General features: G+C 41.1%; 1 long non-coding RNA gene across 1 annotated transcript in view; it reads right to left on the reverse strand.

Annotated features, from left to right (window-relative positions):
- LOC142142809 (uncharacterized) overlaps nt 1–24,484 on the reverse strand; it is a 49,715-nt gene that overhangs the window by 22,116 nt on the left and 3,115 nt on the right. Inside the window, exon 2 of the long non-coding RNA XR_012689340.1 lies at nt 24,207–24,276. This is a non-coding gene — a long non-coding RNA (uncharacterized LOC142142809). The remainder of the gene's footprint in view (nt 1–24,206; nt 24,277–24,484) is intronic.

Genomic DNA, 24,484 nt, shown 5'->3' on the forward strand with positions numbered 1-24,484 from the left:
AATCCAAAACCTTAAATCCGAACCGAGACCTTTCGTCAAGTGTTTTGCGAGACAAATCCGAACCCCAAAAATAACGAAAATCTGGATCCAAAACACAAAACACGAGACCTCAAAAGTCGCCGGTGCACATCCCTAGTTTGTACCTGCTCAATTAACCATCTGTGTATGCACAAAAATGTGTGTCCTAGCTGTAATGAGAGTGTGACCAGAAGTGGCCTAGCCCTCACATTTAACTGTAAAAGAATGCATTAGTAGCTTACACTATGCTAAGTACTGTTAGATTATCCATATCCCACACACTAATAACTGACTTATTGCATTGAGGGACACATGCATCCAAATGTTTAAATGTATTGGGACGCTTACTTAACAAATAGCATTTGTAGTGCACAAATTTAAGTGTGTTGCTGGCTGATTTTATTTACCAAAGTAATATTGGAAGCACGATATAGGGCTTGCTACTCCAAAAAATGTAATGTGATATCATGAATTTATGTATGTGGCTAAACGTGTTAACCAAGGTTAGGCTTTTAAAAATGTAAAACTGGTAGTAGTAGCTGAATGTTGAACTAGTATTTGTACACCATTAATGTTAAAATACAGTGGACAAAGTAAATGTTGGATCAATATAGAAGCAACAATGTTGATTTGAATAAGGTCCATGTGTTTTATACCTAGGTAGTACTTTCCCAAATTAAAACTTTTAAGGGGGTGGATGGCCATAAAATCTGTATTGGCACCTGATTGTTTGCATTGCCAAAACCTAATTTTATTTTCTTTCCAATAGGAATATGTGTGACCCGGGCGGCCAGCTATGCGTAAAAAAAAAATTTCTAATGAGGAATTAGAGGTTTTAGTGGAAGAGGTTTTACAGCAATTCCATTCGGGGGACCGCCAGATTACGGGCCCGGAGCGTCACCGCCATTGGGAGCAAATTACGTTAGCGATTAATGAAATATCGGCCCATGGACGAAAAGTGCATGAGGTTCAGAAATGGTACAAAGCCACTGTTTAGAGAAAATGTCTATAGAATGTGACTAACTCTGTTGAGTAGTATTTATTTGCTTTTGTTTGTTTCTCTCTCTCTCTCTCTCTCTCTCTCTCTATATATATATATATATATATATATATATATAGATATGTATGTACATTCTGTGTTAGTATTACTTAGCCAACTGTGATGTACAAGCAGCCTTGTGTGTATAATCTTTTCTTCTATCAGGCCCTTAGGTGATGGTTCCAAGCAGCATGGGCCTTGGCCACATTTACATAATGTCACTCACCGGACTGTGAGTGCCATTTCTCCTGTGTTCAGGAACCGTGGCCGTCCGCCATCCTGAGCGCCTGCGCATGTGCAGCCCTTATCAAACCTTCAGTACCTGTTGCTTTTAATTGATTGGATGATCAGGCAACCCTCCCTATTTAAACCACCTGTGATCATTACCTGGTTGCCTGATCTTGGAGTCTCATTCCCCATGAGCCTCTGAAGGTGTTCCTGTGTTCCTCGTGTATTCAGCTCCTGCTGATTCCTGTGTACTGCTATTGTGGTTTCCAGACCACTTCAACTCTCCTGTGTTCATCGTGCCTGCACTCAGCTGATTCCTATCTGCTATTACTACCGGACTCCTGTTCGTTTCAACTCTCCTGTGTTCATCGTGCCTGCACTCAGCTGATTCCTATCCGCTGCCTCCGTTACTACTACAGAGTTCCTGATCGTCTCAACTCTCCTGGGTTTATCGTGTCAGCTCTCCGCTGCCTCCGTTACTACTACTGAGTTCCTGACCGTCTCAACGCTCCTGTGTTTATCGTGTCAGCTCTCCGCTGCCTCCGTTACTACTACAGGGTTCCAGACCGCCTCTACTCTCCCGTGTTCAGCGTACCTTCTCTCCGCTGCCTCCACCACTACTACTGGATACCAGACAGCCTCAACTCTCCGTGTTCTTCATGTTTCCAGTTCCACTTACTACTGCTTCCTGAGTATTGCTTCGTTGATTCTGGATTACCTGCCGTGCGCTGAGCCAACCTGATTACCGCTTCCACCCTCCAGTGGTCTCTCCTCCTGCCGGCCTTCAGCCGTTCAGGTATCCCTGCACGTCTCTCTGACAGCCTGCTCTCCTGAACCGCGGTATGCATACTTTCCATTGACTTTGCTTGTGTATTGCATATCCATCTGGACTGTGTTGTGTTCTCCTCCGGAGCCTCCTATCCACTGAAGCTATTGTTACCATTGACTTTGTTTCCTATTGCCTGGATAGCTATTGTGACTTTGTATACTTCAAGCAGTGCTTGTCAGTTATCGTTGTATTGTGGATATCATCGTGGGATCAAGTTCGGTGTGCCCCGTGTATACTCTGCTTTACATTCATCTCCTCGTGCCCCTCCTCACATATATATAGCAGTGGTACAACTTGCTGACGCAGACCACTGACTCCTGTTCCCTGTGACACCAGTTTCAAGTATCCTCTCACATAAGCAGTGGTACAACTTGCTATACGCAGACCACTGACTTCCCCGTTACCTACTTTCACCTGGATTCCATTCCTTCACTATAGACAGCGGTACAACTTGCTATACGCAGACCACTGACTCTCACTACCTCCTCGCTACTCCTGGACATTCCTCCTCACTATAGCAGTGGTACAACTTGCTATACGCAGACCACTGACTTTCCTCACGTTCCTTGTCCATCTGGTTCCTCGTGTACATTCATCTACTCATTACCAGTTGCTGCTAGTCATAGACTTTCCTCAAGCATTCTCTCACCATCTGCTGTTTCTCCTGTTCCATTGTCACCCTGCTACCAGAGAACCATAGTACCAGCTACATTACTCTGGTAAGACCATCATCTGGTGATATCCTGGGCAAAGACTCCTAGTGCCCATGACAGTAAGATCAGGCCATGACAGACCCAGGTGCGGAACCTACAGCTAAAAAGATGCTGCAGTATCTGGTTACCCGTATTGACCAACAGGATGTTCGCCAACAACATTTGCTGCAATGTTGCCAGGCGTTAGCCTCCCAAAGAACGGCTATGCAAAATATCACAGCTACTGTTGATACTCCTGTGCCTTCCTCCGTTTCCCCAGTGCCATCCCAGGTGTCTACTGCTTCCACGCTTCACCTGCCTACTCCGTCAAAATATGATGGAGACCCCAAAACATGCAGGGGTTTTCTAAATCAATGCTCAGTTCAATTTGAGCTTCAACCTCAAAATTTCTCTACTCATCGTTCCAGAGTGGCCTATCTCATTTCCTTGTTTTCCGGACAAGCTCTCGCATGGGCTTCCCCTCTGTGGGAAAGAAATGATCCATTATTACAAGATAGTGCCAAATTTATTTCCACGTTTCGAAGTGTATTTGATGAACCTGGTCGTGTTATTTCCGCTGCATCCAACATCCTCCGTCTACGTCAGGGTTCTCGTACTGTAGGCCAGTATGTCATTCAATTTCGGATATTAGCCTCTGAACTCCAGTGGAACACTGAAGCGTTAATTGCCGCCTTCTGGCAGGGGCTTTCTGATAAAATTAAAGATGCACTGACTACTCAAGAATTACCTACTTCTCTAGAAGATTTGATTTCTCTTTGCCACCGTGTAGACATGAGATTTCGTGAAAGAGTCTAAAAAAAAAACCTTTATTTAAAGCACCTCTTCGCTCAAGTCCTCAAGTTCGCCCAGTTTCATCTCCGGTGATACCCATGGAGATAGGTCGCTCCAAATTAGCTTCAGAGGAGAGGGACCGAAGAGTAAAAAATAGACTTTGTATCTATTGTGCTGATTCTACTCATATGCTCAATTCATGCCCTAAAAAATCGGGAAATGCCAGGCCCTAACCAGTTCTGGAGAGGTGAAGTTAGGGTCCCTGGAGTCCTCTCCATGTTCTACGAAATTAAAAGTTTGTGCTTTTGATGTTACAGTTTTCTTTTCTACCAAATCCTTTAAGTTCCAAGCACTTATTGACTCTGGAGCTGCAGGAAATTTTATTTCGAAATCCCTCGTGAATCAATGGTCCCTACCAGTGATTACTTTGAAAATACCTATTACTGTGACTGCTATCGATGGATCACGCATTATTAATGGTCTCATCACCCAGAGTACGTCTCCAGTAACCCTTCAAATTGGTGTATTACACCAGGAAGAAATTTCATTTCTAATTCTGCCTGTTACTACCAGTCCGATTGTATTAGGCCTTCCATGGCTTCAACGTCACTCTCCTCAGATTGACTGGCACACTCCTCAAGTTAAGCCTTGGGGGCCTGAATGTCATCATCTTTGCCTCTCTCAAGTCGTTCCTCTCAAAATACAGCAATCCTCCATTTCACCTTGTTCACCGGGACTTCCTCCTCAGTATGCTTCTTTTGCCGATGTATTTGATAAAACTCAGTCTGAACGTCTTCCTCCTCATCGTTCATGGGACTGTCCGATTGATCTTCAACCTGGCAAGACTCCTCCCAGGGGACGTGTGTATCCACTTTCGTTACCTGAAACTCAAGCTACATCTGAATACATTCAAGAGAATCTCCAGCGAGGATTTATTCGACCTTCTACCTTTCCCGCTGGAGCAGGGTTTTTCTTTGTAAAAAAGAAGGATGGGTCATTACGCCCCTGCATAGATTTCCGTGGACTTAACGCCATAACTATCAAAAATCGGTATCCCATTCCATTAATTACTGAGTTATTTGATCGTATCAAGGGAGCCCAGATCTTTCCCAAGTTGGATCTTCGTGGTGCCTACAATTTAATTCGAATTAGGTCCGGTGACGAATGGAAGACAGCTTTCAACACCAGAGACGGGCATTATGAATATTTAGTAATGCCCTTCGGGTTATGTAATGCCCCCGCTGTTTTCCAGGGTTTCATTAATGAGATCTTCCGGGACTTGTTATATGTTTGTGTCGTCGTCTAGCTGGACGACATATTGATCTTTTCGCAGGACCTGCCTTCTCATCATCAACATGTGGCAGAGGTCCTTTCCAGACTCCGGAAAAATTCATTATTCTGCAAGTTAGAAAAATGTTCATTCGAGTTGCCCCAGATTCCATTTCTGGGATATATTGTCTCCGGAGTTGGTCTTCAGATGGATCCAGAAAAGGTGAATGCTGTGTTACATTGGCCTCAGCCAACTACTCTTCATGCAATTCAGCGTTTTTTAGGTTTTGCCAATTACTATAGACGCTTCATTCAAGATTTTTCCTCGATTGCATCTCCTATTGTGGCCCTGACTCGTAAAGGGGCCAATACTAAAACAATACTAAACAATGGTCCTCTGAGGTTCTTCAAGCCTTCCAGTTCCTCAAAGAGTCCTTCTCCTCTGCTTCTGTTCTTCGACAGCCTGATGTGACGCTTCCCTTCTTCCTAGAGGTAGATGCCTCTAATGTTGGTTTAGGAGCCATTCTCTCCCAAAGATCGGAGCAACAAAAATTCCATCCTTGTGCCTTTTACTCTCGGAGTCTTCTGCCTGCGGAGAAGAATTATACCATCGGGGACAAGGAGTTGCTGGCTATAAAAGTAGCATTAGAGGAATGGAGATATTTGTTGGAAGGAGCTCGTCATCCTGTGACAATTTTTACTGATCATAAAAATTTGTCATATTTACAGTCTGCTCAATGTTTGAATCCTCGTCAAGCAAGATGGTCTCTTTTCTTTTCTCGTTTTGAACTAATCATAACCTTCAAACCAGCTGCAAAAAATAAAAAAGCAGACGCCCTATCTCGAGCTTTTGTGACGTCCGCAGACGTTGAAGATGGTCCCAACCACTCTATATTAGACCCCAAATGTGTTTCTCTGGCTGCCTCTTCCACTAAGGTGCTACCATTTGGGAGAACCCTCGTGCCTCCTGCTCTTAGGAAGAAAATCCCTTTCGTGGTTTCACTCTTCTCGTTTTTCTGGACACTCTGGTGAACACAAGACCTTTGAAATTCTTTCTCGAAGCTACTGGTGGCCTTCTATGAGGAAAGATGTCAAAGATTTTGTGGCTGCGTGTGAATTGTGTTCTCAGTTTAAGACCCCTCGCAGAACTCCAGCGGGTTTGCTTCAACAACTACCCATTCCTTCCAAGCCATGGACCCATATTAGTATGGACTTTGTTACTGATCTTCCTCCTAGTAAAAAGTGCAATACTATTTGGGTAGTGGTGGACAGATTTTCGAAGATGGCACATTTCGTTCCTTTGACCGGTTTACCTTCTTCATCTACTCTGGCTGATTATTTCATCAAAGAAATCTTCCGTATTCATGGATGTCCTTCCGAGATTGTTTCAGATAGAGGAGTACAATTCGTTTCTAGATTCTGGCGGGCCCTCTGTAAGACCTTGGGTATCCGATTATCACTCTCATCCTCCTACCATCCTCAATCTAACGGACAAACCGAAAGGGTCAATCAAGATCTTGAGACTTTTATAAGGATGTTCTCTTCAGCCAACCAAGACAACTGTGTAGATTTGCTTCCATGGGCTGAATTCGCTCATAACAACATGTATCATGAATCATCTGCTAAAACTCCATTCTTTGTGGTTTATGGTCACCATCCGTCTTTTCCGGAATTTCCTGCCCTCCCTCCCACCCAAGTTCCTGCTGTAGAGACTGTTTGTCAGACCTTCAAAAATATTTGGGCTCAGGTCAAAACCTGTTTAAAGAAGACATCTGCCAGATATAAGTCTTTTGCAGATAAAAAGAGACGGGCTATTCCACCACTGAAAATCAGAGATCGTGTTTGGTTATCAAACAAAAATATTCGTTTGAAGGTCGCATCTATGAAGTTCGCTCCTCGTTTTATTGGTCCGTATAGGATCATTCAAGTGATAAATCCAGTTTGTTTCAAACTTCTACTACCTAAGAGCCTTCGTATTTCCAATGCCTTCCATGTGTCTTTGCTCAAACCTCTTATCATCAACTGTTTCTCGGTCCCTCCTTCAGCACCTCGGCCAGTTCAAATTCATCAAGAGGAGGACTTTGAGATTACTCACATATTGGATGCAAAAATTTCGCGAGGAGTTCTTCGTTTCCTCGTTCATTGGAAGGGCTTTGGTCCTGAAGAGCGGTCATGGATTAAAGCAGAAGATCTCAACGCTCCAGCTCTTCTTAAGAAGTTTTATTCCAAGTTTCCGGACAAACTCGGTTCCAGGTGTTCTGTGCCCACCTTTAAAAGGGGGGGTACTGTCACTCACCGGACTGTGAGTGCCATTTCTCCTGTGTTCAGGAACCGTGGCCGTCCGCCATCCTGAGGGTCTGCGCATGTGCAGCCCTTATCAAACCTTCAGTACCTGTTGCTTTTAATTGATTGGATGATCAGGCAACCCTCCCTATTTAAACCACCTGTGATCATTACCTGGTTGCCTGATCTTGGAGTCTCATTCCCCATGAGCCTCTGAAGGTGTTCCTGTGTTTCTCGTGTATTCAGCTCCTGCTGATTCCTGTGTACTGCTATTGTGGTTTCCAGACCACTTCAACTCTCCTGTGTTCATCGTGCCTGCACTCAGTTGATTCCTATCCGCTGCCTCCGTTACTACTACAGAGTTCCTGATCGTCTCAACTCTCCTGGGTTTATCGTGTCAGATCTCCGCTGCCTCCGTTACTACTACTGAGTTCCTGACCGTCTCAACGCTCCTGTGTTTATCGTATCAGCTCTCCGCTGCCTCCGTTACTACTACAGGGTTCCAGACCGCCTCTACTCTCCCGTGTTCAGCGTGCCTTCTCTCCGCTGCCTCCACCACTACTACTGGATACTAGACAGCCTCAACTCTCCGTGTTCTTCATGTTTCCAGTTCCACTTACTACTGCTTCCTGAGTATTGCTTCGTTGATTCTGGATTACCTGCTGTGCGCTGCACCAACCTGATTACCGCTTCCACCCTCCAGTGGTCTCTCCTCCTACACCAGTTTCAAGTATCCTCTCACATAAGCAGTGGTACAACTTGCTATACGCAGACCACTGACTTCCCCGTTACCTACTTTCACCTGGATTCCATTCCTTCACTATAGACAGCGGTACAACTTGCTATACGCAGACCGCTGACTCTCACTACCTCCTCGCTACTCCTGGACATTCCTCCTCACTATAGCAGTGGTACAACTTGCTATACGCAGACCACTGACTTTCCTCACGTTCCTTTTCCATCTGGTTCCTCGTGTACATTCATCTACTCATTACCAGTTGCTGCTAGTCATAGACTTTCCTCGAGCATTCTCTCACCATCTTCTGTTTCTCCTATTCCGTTGTCACCCTGGTACCAGAGAACCATAGTACCAGCTACATTACTCTGGTAAGACCATCATCTGGTGATATCCTGGGCAAAGACTCCTAGTGCCCGTGACACATAATGAGTTGTGCACATTAACCACAATTGTAAATTCCAAGACATTAGTGTACAATGTGGCATTAATAAATGTGGTTTGATGAGTATATTGATTTTAACCTTAAAAAAAATAAAAAAATTAACACCCTAATGTTTGTCTATTATGCAGCTGGGCAGACTATAAAGCTAGGCTGAAAAGCAAACTAGCACGGCAACACCACCATGCGCACAGGACTGGCGGTGGGCCACCAATGGACATTTCCTTGACCCCGCTTGAAGCGCGTGTGAGGGCCGCTATTTCTCTTGTTGAGATTGTTGGGGTGGGCGACATAGACACTGGCTATAGCCCACCCCGAAGAGGAGATTCCGCTCCACTAGGTACAATGATGAGTGTGTTTAGTTAATGACTGTAAATGTTTCTATATGTCTGAGCAAATGTGTAAACTCTCTGGGTGTGTCTGAAGGATTACTTTGATTGCACTATATCTTAGCCTATCACATTTGAGGAAATGTCATGTAGACTGTGAAGATAAAAATTCTCTATATATACAGTTTTGTGCATAATTTGAATAAATTAAAGATTCTAAAGTCTCATTTGGGTGACTGTAAAGGGCAGGAAGCACATTAAAAGTGATTTCACACTTGACCAATGCTACATCAGGTGTACCTCAATAGGTTTTTGAACAATATTATTGTTGCCAAATGTTTTTATCAAATATCTTAGTGTTTATTTTAAATCTCTCTACAGATTCCCAGCAGCAGGCCACTGAAGTAGTTTCTGAAGTTGCCCATGATGTAGAGGGGGATCAGGTGGATCCAGGTGACAATTCATGGGAGCGGGCACTCTCGGACGCATCACAAAGACTTTACTGCGCCACAGATTCACAGAATGATCACCTGGCACTTATAGCGAGCACTGTCCAACACACGGATCAGCAAATTACAAGTCTCATAAGCACACTCTCCACTTTCATGAGCACAGACACCTCTTTAATGACCTCACACAACTCTTTAATAGCCACACACAACACCTAAATGTCAAATTAAACTCAATCTATGTCACATATCGAAACACTCCTGGGTGAACTCTTGCATGCCCACTCCCAACTCACCTCCGCCACATTCCCTTCACCCAGCTCAGATTTTGGGTCCACCAGCCCCCATACCCAGTTGGCTGGTGGCTCCAACCTCCCTGTTGGTTCTGTTGCGTCCCCCCTCCCTGTTGGGTCTGTTGCGTCCCCCCTCCCTTTTGGGTCTGTTGTGTCCCCCCTCCCTGTTGGGTCTGTTGCATCCCCCCTCCCTGTTGGGTCTGTTCCGTCCCCCCTCCTTGACCCAGCCCTCTGTTGTCTTATGTGTTTAGCTTTTGCCCGTGGCTTCGGCCAATCCTCTGTCGTGGTCCCTTCCCAATCCCCTGTCGTGGTCCCTTCCCAATCCCCTGTCCATGAGCCTTCACCTCGTCGGACACAAACCGTTTCCCATGCAGGTTTGCCTGCTTCATCTGAGGCCTCTACATCACGGGTGACAAGAAGTAGTAGTCGGAGCCAGTCCATTCAAACTCCTTACAAAAAACCAACCAAAAAATAAATAATAGTTTTTGTTTTAAAACATTATCTCATATTTGGATAACAAAATATGTATTGTTTAATAAATTAATTTTTTTTTATTACTAAGTATGTGTTTATTGATTTATTATTACATAATCTATGATGGTTATTTGTACACAATACTTGTTATCAAGTATCAGCAAAGAATTATCTGCCAAAAAACGTCCGGAATCATGATGGTTCTTTAAGGAATAGGTATCTAATTTCAGTGTGGTGTCCAAAAGGAAGTGGCAGATTGATTCTGGGTCATAAATGGAAAGGATCCTTATTACAATAATCTTCTATAAACCATGAATTAATGTCAGTGTAGTAAAATATCACCCTTTTTGTTTAAAAACTTACATACTGTCTGTATCTTAATATTGTTCCAAACTACTTGTTAGCTTATTTGAAGACGGTAATTAAAAGTTAATCTAGGATCTCTCCTACCCCCCCATAAGAATCAGCAAGCTCCATTTTTAAAACATACCCCTCCAATGCCACATACTTTGCCTTAACTTTCTAGAATGATTCAGGCCCCTGGTTTGGTCAAGAAGACTTAAACAAGAAGTTTATCAAGCTAAGCTTCAGAATGCTTTTGCCACAGTATTTCTTTGTTTGTGTGAGTAAATGTTTTGACATCAAGCGTGCCACTACTACAGTGGGCCTTTATAGGTTGAAAAAATGATCCTGTAAAGAAAGTTTTGTTTTTGTAAACTGTAAGTTGACACAAAGTAGCCGGAAAAGAAAGGTGCAAATAGCGCCAAAATACTCCTAAGATTATTTCCCATCATGGCACAGGTCAAGTATTGGTAGCTACTATTCTGAACCGTTATGACTGTAGAAAATTTAAACACATCTAATAAGGCATTTGTCTTTAAGAATAGTACTAATGCACAGTGTATGGTACACCAATCATCCTTTAGTCTAACGCTTGTTTAAATGTTACTTAATGTCCTTATTGCACTAAGCACATATAGTTATGGAGTCAAATTGGGTTCCTAGGTGCACTTACCCCATCCACCTCTGTCATATCACATCTACCCTGGCCCCTTCTGTTAGTCTGCAACATTCCCGTCAACTACACCACCATTGGAAAACACACACTGTTTGTTCTGCTGCATTGGCGTGGTCAGCTTGGATGCAGTCAGGTGATCATTACAGACCAACCAGAATCACCAGCTCAGATCACATTAACTGATCAGACAATAGCTGTTTGGGACACCCTATTTAGATCTGCTGCTGTGATCTGTTCATTGGCCGAACAATACACTTCTCTCCAGAGGATAGGTCTTGCCTCCAGTGGTCTGGCCTGCATTACAAAAGCAGAGTTATTGGCCACATTTGCTGACTGCTCATTCAACTGCTATATTAAACAATAATCAAGAACATGAGCAGGAAGATGATCCAGTGTGCTAGGTTCTTATTCAGTCCAGCTCCAGCTAGTCCCAAGGGCCCATAATCGGACCAAGAAATACAGATGGCCGTGACATGTGTACACTATATAAGGGTGTATGTTGTGTTGTGTGAGCTGCTTGCTGTGTGTCTGGCTAATCATGTCATAAGGACACTAAAAACATTGCAGTTTGATTGTGGTTTACTCTGCCAAAGAAACACACCCTCTAATTCAATTAGTTATACACAACATTATCTACATCACCTAGTGATCATCATCATCATTTATTTCTATCCACTGATTCTGCAGCACTGTACAGAGAACTCATTGACACCAGTCCCTGCCCCATTGGAGCTTACAGTCTAAATTCCCTATCATACACAGAGAGAGAGAGAGACTAGGGTTAATTTTGATAGCAGCCAGTTACCCTACTAGTATGTTGTTGGAGTGTGGGTGAAAACCAGAGGACCTGTAGGAAACCCATGCAAACACAGGGAGAAATCCACAAGATAACGCCATGGTCAGAAATTTAACTTATTAGGCCAGTGTTGGGAGGCAAAAGTGCTAGCCACTACGCCACTGTGCTGGCCGTGATGGATATCCAAGAGGTAGTTTTTCTACCAATTTTATTGATACAGTCCTTACTGTACTAAACTCTATGGTCTCATTCCACAATTGCATGACAGTTCTAAACAATTTGGATGCCTTAATACCTTTTTTGGCTAAACAGACCTTATTGTTTATTTAGTTATGAAAACTCATTCATTCATTGCTATACTGGCCATGACAATACTTTTGTGCTCCCTTGCAGTGGTGGATTTTATTTAGGCAAGGGCAAGCTAGTTGACATGACGTGCAAATTATAATGCTGAGTCGTTTAGTAGGTGGAGATTTTGTGTATAGACAGACACAGGTACCCATTGAACATGATCACTGGCCCAGAATGAATAAGGAGGTCCAAAGCTTTGTATCCTTATTTCAGTCTCCTAGAGAAAACCATGTTACAATGCAAGAGGCGCAAAAGACTCTTCGCATGTAGTAGCATGTTTAAACAGTCATAGCTTCTAATCAGGGCCAAACTAACATAATTTACTAGTGACACACACACTGACATAGGATTTGTAGTACAACCAAGCTGGAATGTGGCTTTTGTCGATATGTTATATTTTCAGAGGGAAATTTAACAGATATTTGGATAGTCTAATAATTACACATTTATACACCACAATAAATTAACTATAACATTGACAGGGCCATCAAACATGTAATGTGACAGCTGGCAAACAATGTGTGTCATCAGACAAATGTAACTAGTGCTAAATTTGTATACGTGTGTTGGCCGTAATCTGACATTTTGCAGACTATTTCCAAACTAGGTGAAGTATTCCTTATCACAACAATGAAACTTTGTAAAAACACCATGAAAATTGTGTATACTGTATTATTAGCTGTTCCAAAGGTGGGTTACACATAATGTTAATCTGCCCTTGTAGCAACACTACACTAACTTAGGACACTAATGCATTTACCATCATTGTTAGTGTCGGTTTTGTGTGTGCCATGTGGATGTCACTTTTAAACAAAGTGCCACTAGCACAGGCGAAAGATAGTTATCCTGTTTGTGCAACGGCCAACAGTTTATAGTGTTGGACGTAAGACCGGTAACATTTTTTCATTATTTGTATGAGTTACACATTTTATAATGCCTATATTGCTATGTACCTACCATGTTCCCTCTAAAAGCTGTAAAGTGTACAAGAAATTAACTACTAAGCAACCATACACACATACAAACCTCCAAACTAAACTAATTTCCTATAACTGAACATAAACACCATAGAGTGTGTTTGTAGGCTATGGTGTGTCTGTGGCAAAGGACAAAAGAACCACACATAATAATATTATATTTTCTAAGTATACCTGTTACTGTTAGGAACCCCTCCAGCCGGCACAACACTACCCGGAGTCTACTCTGCCAGTCAGGTGTTCACTGGAGCCCCTGATGGTGGGGACAGACTGGCCTGCAGACTGACAGAGGGTCGTGAAGTGTGTACCGGCTGGGGAGAACCCAGGCAAGAAGAGTCAGGTCCACGCAGAGGTCAAAGGCCGGCAGCAGGTAACAGTAACGATGAACAAGCTGAGGTCAGAGGTCACAGGCAAAGTAGCAGAACGGGTAAACAAGCCAAGGATCAGGGTCACAGGAAACACAAGCGAAGTCCAGTACGAAGCCAAGGGTCATACACGGGAAATCAAACGTAGATACAGGATACAGGAACTGGAACAAGCAGGTCAGCAGACTGGAGCACAGAAGCTATAACCGGCAATGAGGCAGCAGACCTCATTGCCTTAAATACCCAGCTGAACCACTCACAGGTTGAACACACTCCTGCAGGTTAATAGAGCAGTCACTAATAGAGCCAATCAGGGCTTGCCCCTGGCCTGCACAGTTGCAGGCTAATGCCTGTAATTGCCTCCTATAATCTGCCCATATTAATTAGCCCACAGGCTGTAGAACGCTGCGCCCGGCTTCCTCCTATTGCCGGGACGCAGCTCTGAAGCGTCCGCTGGTTGCCCCGGCAACGGCCGGGTCATGGCCGGAAATGACGTCCCGGTCGCCATGGCGACGGCCGGGACGGGGGTGAGTGAGTCGCGGCGGCTGGGCACCGCCGCGGCTCGTAACAGTTACACAATAGTTAGGAAAGCAATTCACAAGAATGTGTGTGTATGCAAAGAGAAATCACAGCACTATAGTAATGGTACAAAATGGCATGACAACAGATTGCAGAGTCATTTGCAGGATAAGATATATTTATTACATATATGAATCCAAACGGCCTAACAAAAACATAGCAAAGAAGTTAATAGTCTGTGTGTGGCAAAGATCCTTGGATGAAGAGATGCCAATGTGGCCAGACTGAAGAGAGACATAAGCAGCCTTGGAGCTCTGGAGAAATACTTCAACATGTAGTGAGACACGAATTGCACCATTCCAAAAAGCAAACAATTTAAAAAGTTAAATTCCACAAAGACCACCACTCCAGGCCAGGTGTTATATACAGGCTGTAGATATAAGAAAATTAAAAAACAGTTAGAAAAATTACCACTACAACACACTATATGTGCCAAACAATTACCTATAAACCTCACATGGATAAATAACCAGAGTTAGGCCACATTTACATGGTCACAATTTAGCAACCACATTATGACAGTAGGGGACATCTACATACTACAGCATTAATGCCTTTTGAGACTTAGCAAATACAAGCATCAAGTGTGCAAAGTCTGGACTGGCCAAAGTGTATGAAACATTAAACAATTTGTTTGTACAAACAAAAAAAAAAGCCTGTAGATTAAATCTAACACACTAAGGTGCATTTAGCTAAAGACATTGAGGCAAAACCTACAGACATGAATCTATACTTTCTACACACATTGTAAAGGTTACAAAAAGGTAGCAACGCTTGGAAATACAAATTTTCCCACATATTATACATTTCACTATCACACCAGTCCATGTAGATTCATATTGCCATTTGAACTTAACATACCTTAGATCATCTGTTCTTGAATAAGCTTGCCGCTGATTTTAACACACAGCTTTGAAATGTTAAGGGTTAAAAAGTGCATTAAAAATGATTACCTCAAAAATACTGATAGACAACATAGCTCCTGAAGTTTGAGCCACGCACTGCTTCACGAGGGGGGGGGGGGGGGGACTTGATCTTCCTCCTCTGCCTCCGCCTCGTCCTCCTCCACCCCAGCAACCTCGTCCATGACCCCTGGTGCCCCACTCCATAAGAAGATGAAAGTAATGTTTAAGGCGAGTTTGAAAAAAAAAAAAAAAAAAAAAAAAAAAAACAATTTACATAACCAAACACCATATAGTCATATAAAACCACCACCAAAGTGCTTGCAATCGTGATACTTACCATCGCCATAGACCCTTTCACAAATCAGATTAGTTATATTGACCTTTATGTGCCATACAAATGTGAAGGGAGTGAAACACTTAACACAGAGTGCTAATGTGTTTAAGGTAGGGGCAAAAAACACCACTTAAAAAAAAATTATTATAGCACAAGAAAATTATTCCAAAAACCATGGCCATTATTACTGCAAGGTGTTGTAACAAGGGGTATGCAAGAAACTATATTTGTTTTATACTTACCACACACACAAGATTGTCTTAAAATGGCACACAACAAGATTAGTCAAAATCCCAGCAGACCCAAATAGCTGTGGGGGAGGGTAAACAAGAAAGAAAAAAATAAAGAAAAAAAAATAAAAGGGATAATATTGAAATATTTCACTACATTCTAGAGGACTGTATGCAGTTCCGCCTCTAAGTATACACAGTGGACTAAATATTAAAACTCCACAGCTAACCAAACACTTTTGCACTAACATTCAACATAAAAACCACCAGCACAGTACATTAAGCCCTTTCTGCAGCAACAGAGATTTCTTGCTCACCAACACACACACATCTTTAAACATACTTTAAAGTTACATCTTTAAACATACTGAGTACTGAGCAAGGTACAGCAATAAACATCTGATTAAAAAAACATTTGCCCATCTACAGTCTACTTACCCTGATTTGTCAAACTCACAACAACACAGAAGTGGTAGCAAGGTATTTTTAACTACCACTCTAATTAGGTAATTAAATGCCGGTGCGAACGCCGTAGAGTATGGTAAACAGAAATCATTAAGAGCTGACAGCTGCGTACCAATGAAACAATTTTGTTTTTGACTAAAACTCATGCTGGCATGTAACCTAAGGTTCTTCATTGTACGGTGAGTCGATTTTTAAACTATTATTACAGATGTCAATAATGCGCTTAGCTTTTATTACTGTGCCAATAATAAAGAATAAATTGATTGGGCTATAATCATATTCCCTAAAAATCATTTACATGTATTGAATTAACATGTGTAAACTTAATGTGTGACACTATAGTGTAGTGGTTATGTATTCCACCCACCAGTACTAAGTGCAGGAGTTTGAGCCCACAGGTCAACCATAAGCACAGAGCCATTTACGAGGCTCCATTAAGCATACTCAGTAAAGTATAATAGGAATAAAAATACGCAAATGCTTGTAACATAGCACAAGACACGCAATTTTTTTCTATTTTTTAATTCCCCCTCAATTCTTAACATGGTCAAGTCTTTCAAGGTCCTGATGCGTTTGACAAGCATTTTTTTTATTTTATGTGTGTGTATGTAGGGTTATGGTTTTTATAGCGCCTTATCCGTCATACCGTTAACAATAAATGCAACCGGCCAGATTTGACAGACCTAAGACAGCGATTCAGCTGGCCGAAAAAGTTATTGTGCAGTTTGGTGTGTGTTTTTTTTATCTGAAGTATACCTTAGTGGATAAAGAACTAACCTTGCAATGATAAGGTAATGAGTTTGACCCCCGATTCATGTGTGTATGTGGCTTACCTTTGTTTATGTCAATGTTTGAGCGCATTTACTCTACTCTGTGACTTATGTAAGAGTGCTTTTGTATATGGTTTGATGTTTAATCTGCCTATCTGTCATGTTGAACATTGTGATCACTTACAACAGATGAAAGGAGTTGTAGCAAAAGACTTTATTGCAAAGACATAGCAAATCTATACTCTCAGAAGTAGAAAAAGAGAACACAAAAATGGTAGCAATATTATTATACTTTTGATTTGTATTAATGAACATGGATATAATTCCATATGCATACATTTTAACTCACCATATACCAGTTCCTACCATGTATAATATGTGAAAATATTTGGAGTTTTAAACATCTTTTAAGGACACCCAACTTATTATATACCCTACGTATATAATAAGTTGTTGTCCTTAAAAGATGCTCATCTTTCATTGTTATTCTATTCAGTTCTCATCACTACTTGTACAGTGGCGTAGCAGATAGCCAAGGCACCTTTGAAGCTTGCAAACATGTGTTCAAGACCTCACTAATTCACTTGTGTCTTAGGGATCCTTAATTAGGGATTAAGGATATTTCCTTACAATATTTGTGTTGGTGATAAAACTTACCCTGTGGTAATCGAACACTTCGTTTACAATAGCTAATAAAATGGGTGTAAATTCCTTGAAAAAGTGTAGTTATTCTATATGTATTTATTTTTAATTATATTGAAAAGCCACCAAGTGTCAAATCATCCATGTTGCATATTGAGACTAATGTTAATTGTTAGTTGCTGAGAATCAAAAGAGATTTGTAATCAATATTTATGATAAAGCAGAATGTTTGCCTAACAGTTTAACACAATTTATCAAATTAGCCATGCACTTTGCACTCGATTTCAGCAGCCGACATGAATGTGGAATGGAGTGTGCACTCCATTCTGGAAGCCACAATGAATGTGGAATGGAGTGTACACTCCATTTTGTAAACTGTCATGAATGTGGAATGGAGTGTGCACTCCATTTTGGAAACTGTCATGAATGTGGAATGGAGTGTGCACTCCATTTTGTAAACTGTCATGAATGGGGAATTGAGTGTGCACTCCATTCCAGAAACTTTAATGAATGGGGAAGGAGTGTGCACTCCATTTTGTAAACTGTCATGAATGTGGAATGGAGTGTGCACTCCATTTTGGAAACTGTCATGAATGTGGAATGGAGTGTGCACTCCATTTTGGAAACTGTCATGAATGTGGAATGGAGTGTGCACTCCATTCCGGAAGCCACAATGAATGTGGAATGGAGTGTACACTCCATTTTGTAAACTGTCATGAATGTGGAATGGAGTGTGCACTCCATTTTGTAAACTGTCATGAATGGGGAATTGAGTGTGAACTCCATTCCGGAAACTTTAATGAATGGGGAAGGAGTGTGCACTCCATTTTGCAGCCGGAATGGATAGGGAGTGATAGTAGAAAATATATCTGCTTAGCATACCAAACTGCAGTGTAGAGGGCCCATAAAAGCCAGGCCTCTTTACTGAAGAGGCAGCAAGCAGCATAGTGCACTATAATAAAAAATTACAATTTTTTTTTTTTTAAATTAAAATCCTAATATTAATACGTGTGTTTGTTTAGCATATACATTTTTTTTTTCATACGCAGAGTATGCTTCTAAAGGCTTTAAACAGTTGTTTGCGCTAGGTTTTTGGGATTTAAACATGACCCTAGCTGTTACTAACTTTTGGGAAAGATTTGAGACAGGAGTGACGTCAGTTTCACTGGAAAGAGGGAACGCCTACTGTTCTCAAGTGAAAATGCATAACGCCTACTTTACTCAAATGGTGTCTCATCTCCGCCCAGTCCGCGCCTACTCTCCGCCCATTTCACCCCTTTGTTCTCAAGTGGTCAGCAGCCATCTCAAATCTATTTGCGTTGTCCTTTGAGATTACGTTGACTTTGAGAGTAGTATCTGCCGTGATTGCGTAGCGTAACTGGCGTTTTGCGTATCTTAAGTGGCGTTTTACGCATCTCAAGTGCCGTTTCGCACATGCGCAGAACAAATTCGCAGATGCGTATGCGTTTGCGTACCTTGATGAATCGGGCCCCTAGTTATCATTCATAGTGTACATTCTTCAAAATGACAGCTAGAATATGATTGGTTGCTATAGACAATATCTCCACTTTTCAAACCTGCAGTTTGATAAATTTACCCCTATGTCTACAAACAAACATGCTTCATTGAGACATTTCTGAAGATATAGTACATTTGATTAATATTTCATGTTGTGAAAGACAGTTAATTCACTAATTTCATGTGATATTCCTTCTGAGTGCCAGAAGAATATTTGTAAGTAAAATTTTTGCATTTTTGCTTTGGTTTCTATTTTGAATTACTGGCTGTGTTGTCCATGTATACAAAATATTAAAAAGTAAAGTTTAGTACCTTTACTTCTCCTACTGTCTTGTAAAACTATCAATTTCCATTCACTGACATTCCCATTAAATTTTTCATAAGCCACTTCTAAATTTCCATATCACCACTTCTAAAGTTTCTCTTCAACCACTGGTTCCAACATAATCCATATGGGAAATTAAGAGAACAAGATTTTAGGTAGGTATTAATTATGGATGCAGCATCTAATTATATATTATTGGGTCCTTATTAATTTCTACTTTAAGGTGGACATATTAATGAATTACCTTATACAAGGGGCACAACTTTTGATTTTTATTTATATCATTAGCAACACAGGCAATACAATTTATTTCATTAGAAACAGTGCACCATAATTTATCTGTTTAGGAATGGGTCACTATTATTTATTTCTTTAGGAATGAGATCAACAGTTGTAGTGCATGCTCTTTTGGCACTACAAAAACAAGTATGAACTGGCATTTATGTACATACGTGCACTTGTAATGCCATTAAAGCTTGCAGTATATTTTGTGACTATTACCCTGGTACCAACCAGCTAAGGGCACCAGGAGGGACACAGTGCTACTCAGCATGGGACCAGTAGTCTCTAGGTGTGGGGAAACAATAATTTGTTTGCCACCCTCTCCCCCCTTTCCCATCCCAGAGCACTGGGCTCAATGCTGAGTAGCAATAAGCTTGTAGAAAATTGAAGGGGTAAAGCCTGCATGGGGTTTGGCCTGACTGTGTTTGTATATGGGTTTGCAAACAGCAAAATAGCGGATGCGGATTTCATTTTCAGGCTTTCCTGTGATTTGGCTCTAAAAACCATGTATGGCCACATACTAAACTACTTCTTAGTAACTCTCCACCTTAGTGTGGATGTTATGGTAACTGAGTATAATAAATATGTGGGTACTGTACAGAAAATATAAGTGAAATAAAACTCAAGCAAGCATCTGATTCATACAGGGGTGGGCCAGGCAATTAGAGATTTGATAACAATGGTTCTAGTGGAAGCAGTAGTGTGGCCCTGGAGACTTACAGTGGCACCTGTATAATTAACAAGTACTTTTCTTTTTTAAATAAATTATTGTAATTTAAATTATTATAAAAATAATTTAAACAGTACTGCTTAAAAAAAACCAACAACTTTATTCTGAGGAGAAATTTTCTGTTCTGGTAATGCCATGTTAGGAAGTTTTTACTAGAACACGATCTTGATGCTTGAAATTGTCACCCCAATGAATTATTAGCACTGGCGGTAACCCCATTATTGTATAGGGTGTAAAAAAACAAGATCTTGCCCTGGGAAAAATACATGCTTTTTCCAACAAAAGGGCTTTTTGTCCTAATCAGCCCCTATCTTCTACATTCAAAATTACCTTTAAAGGATGTTCCACTCATGGGCAAGTGATGTGTCCTGCCCAAAAGCCCCTCCCCTCTTAAAGCTAAAAGCTTATAGTTTTAGATACAGAATAAAAGGCAGCACTCAAAAATTGCACTTTATCTATATCAAGTGATAAGTAATGCAGTGCAGAAATCAGTGAGACTATAAAGCTGGTATAAGTTATTGTGTATAAAACATTATATAATAAAATCTATATTCTTTTAAAAGATAGGAATAAGAAGTTCATATCCACAGAACAAGTGAAGCACTAATATTAGGGATTTATTGAATAGAGGTACAAAAGTCCCATTAGATGTACAGATTAATAGGAGAAAGACCAGAGAGATGTCAGTTCATGGGTGATCTCGTGGGAAACTACAGAACTACAAAAATCCCTCCGATCTTGATTGAAAAGCAGTGTGTATAACTGATACAATGTTCTCACCACTCCAGCCAATAGTTTATTTGTTCACATACAATTCTCCATAATCGAAAAAGGGTAAATGTGCATAGGAGTGATCCCAAGTGAACAGAGATGTATAAATGCAGTCTCAAAATTAGCACTCTGAGTCCCTAACAAGTTTCTCTGCCATAGCAAGCAGTTTCTTCAGAAGGATAGTAATGACTATACTCAATCCAGCTATTTAAGCTCCTAGAATCAAATGGATTCCAAGTATTAATTAGCCACCACCTGTCTATGCAGGAGAGGAGGTTAATTATCTTAATTTGCCCATGTGCTACTTTAATGGATATAAGGTTGAAACAGTTTACCTACAAAAGAAGAAAATTGTAAAAGACACAGGTTTCTGCAGCTAGAGATGAAAAGCAAAAATTGCAAAAGAATTGCACCGACAAAAATCTCCTCACGTGTCTCAAAATATCTCCCAACTTGACACCTCCATTCTGCACAAGATCTGCGTCTCTCTTCCACTCTCATCACATCCTGCCATTCCCGGTTACAGGACTTTTTTTGGGCTGCACCCACTTTGTGGAATTCCCTCCCTCGCACAATAAGACTTTCCTCCAGTCTTCAAACCTTCAAGCGCTTTCCGAAAACCCACCTCTTCAGTCAAGTTTATGTTATTCCTCAACCACACTCTTAATCTCCCTAGGCTACCCTATTACAGCTCTCTACACAGCTAACACAAGACAACAACCCTCTGACTAACATTGTTGTGTGACTGATCATACAGACCATTCAATACTTTTTATCTTTGCATTGTAGCTGAAAAATATGCAATATGATGTAGCACTTACCCTTGTGTATCAAACTTCCATTGTTCCATAGATTGTAAGCTTGTGAGCAGAGGCCTCTTATCCCTATGTCTGTATCTATTACCATTATTGTTTTATTACTGTTTGTTCCCAATTGTAAAGCGTTACAGAATTTACTAAATAAATGATGATGATGATGATGACGAATGCTAATTTTAATATTTCATCCATATAAATGTAACCCTAATAGGAAACCGTTAATAGTCCCAATATATAATTACTCTAAAAATGTCAGCGGTCACGGCGGCCGCGGGCACCGCCGCCACTCTATGCTGCCTGTTGGTGGCATCCCAGTCGTCTCCATGACGACTGGGGCGTCACTTCCGGCTCCCTCATCTCGGTTGTCTGGACAACAACCAGGACGCTTCAGGCTCCCTGCTGCCATGCCCAGCCAGCTGTCAAACAGCCGGGCACCCACGTGCAGGGCTGTTAGGGATCAGCCAATTAGAGCTGATTAGTATATTCTGCTTTCACCTTTCCTTCTATTGGCTGCAGGAACAGTTAATTTATTATGCTAGTGCTGGAGCACATGCAGGGCTTTACCCTGATTGGTCCGTTGAATTATTTAAGGCAGTGAGGACTGAGCCTTACTGCCGGTTATAGCGTTCTATCCCAGTCTGCTACCTGCTCCTGTGCTACATTAGTGTTAAACCATGGATTACCTTTTCTGTGTATGACCCCTGCCTGTTCTTGGACTCTGAGCTTTGCCTGAGACCCTGACCTTCTGCTGGTACCTGGACTCTGAACCTTTGCCTGTGACCCTGACCTTCTGCCTGTACCCGGACTCCGACGCTTGCCTGTGGCCATGACCCTGCTTGTACCTAGACATCTCTGCCGGTGCTGTCTGGCCAATCGGACATTACCACCGCTGTCCAGTCCGCGGATCTCTGGCCAGTCGCCACTCCATGTATTACCTCCTGTACCTGTGTGCTGCCGTGTGACCATAAACTTGTACTACACTGAGTGTAAGTCCTGGGGGCATCCCAGTACCTGTGAGCATAACCAGTCTCTACGGGAAAGGCAGCTGCTATAGGTGAAGACCTCTTCTCCTAGTTCTACAAGTTTATGCCGCACTGGTGGCCATAACAAAAAACTCATTTAATTACCTTAGAATTTTCTTTATTAATATAAAGTCACATGAATGTCAATAGTGTCATGTATTTGACTTTATCAACAGAGCTGTCAAAATGTGAACTCAAATGATATATGAAACGTTGCAATAGCTTGCTGCTTAGCCTTAACAAAAGAAGATTAAGAAGACTTTTCAGTGCCCATTTGCTTTTTCACATATTTTTGCTTCAGGTGGGAGCAATTTATGGTGTGCCAGGGCAACAAGACCGTATCTGAAGTACCCACCCAAATTGCAGTATATTTTGTTTTAGATATATAAAATACACATAAAAAATAATACAGTGCACTTCACTGACTATTCTAACTAAATAAAGTTGTGATCATAACACTAACAACAGTGTATAATGAAAGGTCTCTGAGATAGAACACCAAAGATCATATGAAGCCACTTTCGTAGTAGGATCTTTTTAGCAAAGTGGATAGAAAAATTGATTTTTGCACTATGACACTTAAGTGCTCTGTTCCTTCCCCTTTTTTTAATTACTTATGGGCTATAGGAATTTTTAAAAAGCAACAATTTATTGTGAATTAAAACAACTTTTTATTTAGCAGTTTATTATAAAACTCCAGATGCGTACCATCAGGTTGAAAGAGAACCAATTATCAACAATTTGAAGCTCCAGCACAGTCACACAGCAAACCAAGTTTCAGCTTATGAAAGGCAGAAGAGAACATACAATACCATATCAGAGCTTCGCTGCAATACCTGAAGTGCCCATGTCCCTATGGTTTCACCACCAAGACTTCAGAGGGCTGGCTTGGCACCTGACACACTGAATGTAAATAGAATAGAGTTAACCAATGGGAGAACATGTTCATGCTCCCATCAGAAACATTTATTTTCTTAGGATATTGAGTGACAAGAAATGTGTCTAATATTGACGATTAAACCAATCATTTTCTTCCGTTACAAACATGCATCAAAATCAGTGTTCGTAGTGGGCTAGTATATGGTGGTTTGCCTTACCGCCACTTCATCTACTTCCTTAATTGCAAAACTATTAAATTCCATTCACTCATTTTTTCCATATCGCCAATTCTAAATTTCCCTACCGACACGTATAAATTCCCATTTTGACCACTGCTCCAAATACAGAGGTAAAGAAAATAATACATACAATTAGCAAACCAAAATACTGGTTTGACAAATATACAAGCAGTAATATCTTAGTTTGTGTATTAGTTGATATAACACAGATCAGTTCCAACCTTATGCCTTATAACTGTGTGTGTTAAAAACACATAGGTCATTTAATTATCTTAAGATATTAACAATTATACAATTATACAATTAACTTGGTGTACCTTCCTCACATTTCCCAGGACAAGTTAAACACAGCGATGCTAGAAAGTCAAACACATTCACAGGTCATTCCTAGTCAAAAGTAAAAAGAAGAGGGAAGAAAGAGAGACACATTGAGATCCATTCTTCCAGTTATACAAATTTCCATCAAATCTCTGATTTTATAATTGATATATTAATCCACTATAACGAAAAGACTTTTAGTTCAGTTATGTGAAGCTAAAATTAATTCAAATTAAATATCCCTTAATCATTAGCCAAAAATCTAAATATTTCACAA

Source organism: Mixophyes fleayi, chromosome 3, assembly GCF_038048845.1.
Source record: "Mixophyes fleayi isolate aMixFle1 chromosome 3, aMixFle1.hap1, whole genome shotgun sequence".
NCBI lineage: Eukaryota > Metazoa > Chordata > Amphibia > Anura > Limnodynastidae > Mixophyes > Mixophyes fleayi.